Here is a 2191-nt window from a genome sequence, read left to right as displayed (position 1 = left end):
CTCAATGATAAACCTAAGGATGTCACACACCATAACCAATTCAGGATGATGTTGAATGAGAGATACAATATCGTAAATATGTTTGCAATCGTAGCAATCGATTAGTCAGGCTGAAATTAAATTAAATGGGATTTAATTCAATTTTATTTTTGTCATGGGCGTACGTGCACGAAATGCACACGAAATGCACACGAAATGCACACATTCTAGTTATACACTCTTATTTTTAATCATTTAATATATATATCTATATATCTATATATATATAAAAGATAAATTTAAAAAAAAGGGTAAAGTGCATGCACACTTAAAACTGAGAGAGACAGAGACAAAGAGAGAGTACAGAAAACATTTCTATGGACCGACAGTGGACCATTAAGAGACAATTCCCCACTTATCTCTCCCTCTATATGTCTCTCCCGTTTACACACTCTCATTTAAACTCATCATTTTCTTGCTCTTGTGTTAATCAGTGGCTGAAGTAACAGTGAATCATCTTCCCCGATATAATGCAGCACATACCCTCTTCTTCGCATCACCACTGTTACCCATCTCTCAATCTCTCTCTGTCGCTCTCACTCCCGTGACTAACATCTCGCTCTTAACCGTTCAATCATCTCTCTCCTCTTCTCCCTTTCTCTCTCTCTCTCTCTCTCTCTCTTCTTTCAATCATACTCTCTCTCTCTCTCTCTCTCTCTCTCTCTCTCTCTCTCTCTCTCTCTCTCTCTCTCTCTCTCTCTCTCTCTCTCTCTCTCTCTCTCCAATGCATTACAATTATCAACTCAACACATCCCTTCATCTCAGCTTACCAAACAACCAGCCCAACCTGGTGTTGGGAAAAATGTTACGTGAAAAAATAAGAAGAATTGAAAATCTATTGAAGAATATGAGAAAATAATATCAATTGCATGAGGCGTGCTAGTCATTGTCCTTAAGGACAATTCCACCTCTCGGAGTGTGAAACTTAGTACGTAAGGCTCTAGCGGCTATTCTCCCAAGATACAACAGACGTTCTTCTATACTCCGTACTGAATATTAAAAGGAACATGAATAACGTTATGTGTATAACCCTGCAAGGAAAGAAAATATTTGAGAAGAAAAGTATATTCTCTTTATAATTTTGTGCATATATTTTGATTGCATTTGAAGTTCTATTTTATATTTAAATGAAAGAGCCATTAGGAAAAAGCCGTTAAGAAACTATTATAAAGCCGTTGTAAAATAATGAATGGTTTATGAACAATTAAATAAACGTTACAAAACCGTTATACGACCGTTGCAAAATCGTTATAAAATGATAGCTTTATGGCGATAATTAATTCTAAAAAAAATTTCAAAACTGCTGAAATATCCAACACCTTGAGCTTTTCCTCGACCCGTTGTCCTCATCGTCATCGTCGCCACACAGTCCATCTAAAGTAGCTCGGATGTTCTTGTGCGACTTCTGCCATAGGAAGTTCTATAGCTCGAAGGCGAGCGGCGGCCACCAGAGCGCGCACAAGCTCGAGCACACCCTTGCCAAGATAAGCAGATCGGAGCTGAGCTCGGCCGTCAAAGCTCACGCAGTGCGCTCGCAGTCAGGCTCGAGTCGCGCGGTCGCACTCATCAACGCCACCACGAGCACGCGGGTAGCTTTCTTGGAGACGTGGGCTACGGAGGGGTGTGAGAGATGGCGAAGTACGGGTCGGCTTCGAAAGGGTATCGACCAGAGAATGCTCATCAAGAGGAGTTTTGTCAGCTTGACTTGTCCTTAAAAATCTGAATCGATAATTTTGCATAAACCCCTTAAAAACAAAGATTAGCATTCAACTAATGAGTTGACATGGCACCCACAAACTTAAAAGATATTGTTTTTACTGAAAAATCATCTAACTGAATATTAACGGAGAGTAAATGTGTCACATATGTACAAGTTTGAGATTTTTTATGTCACGGGAAAAAGTTTAGAGTAAATGTATCACAGTAGACACAAAAAAAAATTTAGGGTAAATGTATCACAGTAGGCCGACTTTGGTTTTTGTCGTACTCTACTTATCAGACCATTGATCGATGTTGTAGGTAGAAGGGATGGTGGTCCATTTGATGACTCGATTTATGCACGTTGTTAACAGTTTGGCTTGCACTGATGACTTGATCATGCGAAAAAAGCGACATGGGATTCCATCGTGTGAAATTTTTTTAGGTCTGATTC

The 2191-nt window shown here is 39.4% G+C and overlaps 1 pseudogene; it reads left to right on the top strand.

Annotated features, from left to right (window-relative positions):
• Positions 1-763: 763 nt before the first annotated feature.
• Positions 764-1762, top strand: LOC130138283 (zinc finger protein 2-like; annotated as a pseudogene).
• The last annotated feature ends 429 nt before the right edge of the window (positions 1763-2191 follow it).

Source organism: Syzygium oleosum, unplaced genomic scaffold, assembly GCF_021117445.2.
Source record: "Syzygium oleosum isolate NSW1041296 unplaced genomic scaffold, Sole_v2.1 Sole_v2.01, whole genome shotgun sequence".
Taxonomy (NCBI): domain Eukaryota; kingdom Viridiplantae; phylum Streptophyta; class Magnoliopsida; order Myrtales; family Myrtaceae; genus Syzygium; species Syzygium oleosum.
This window is presented reverse-complemented; position numbering and strand designations above follow the sequence as displayed.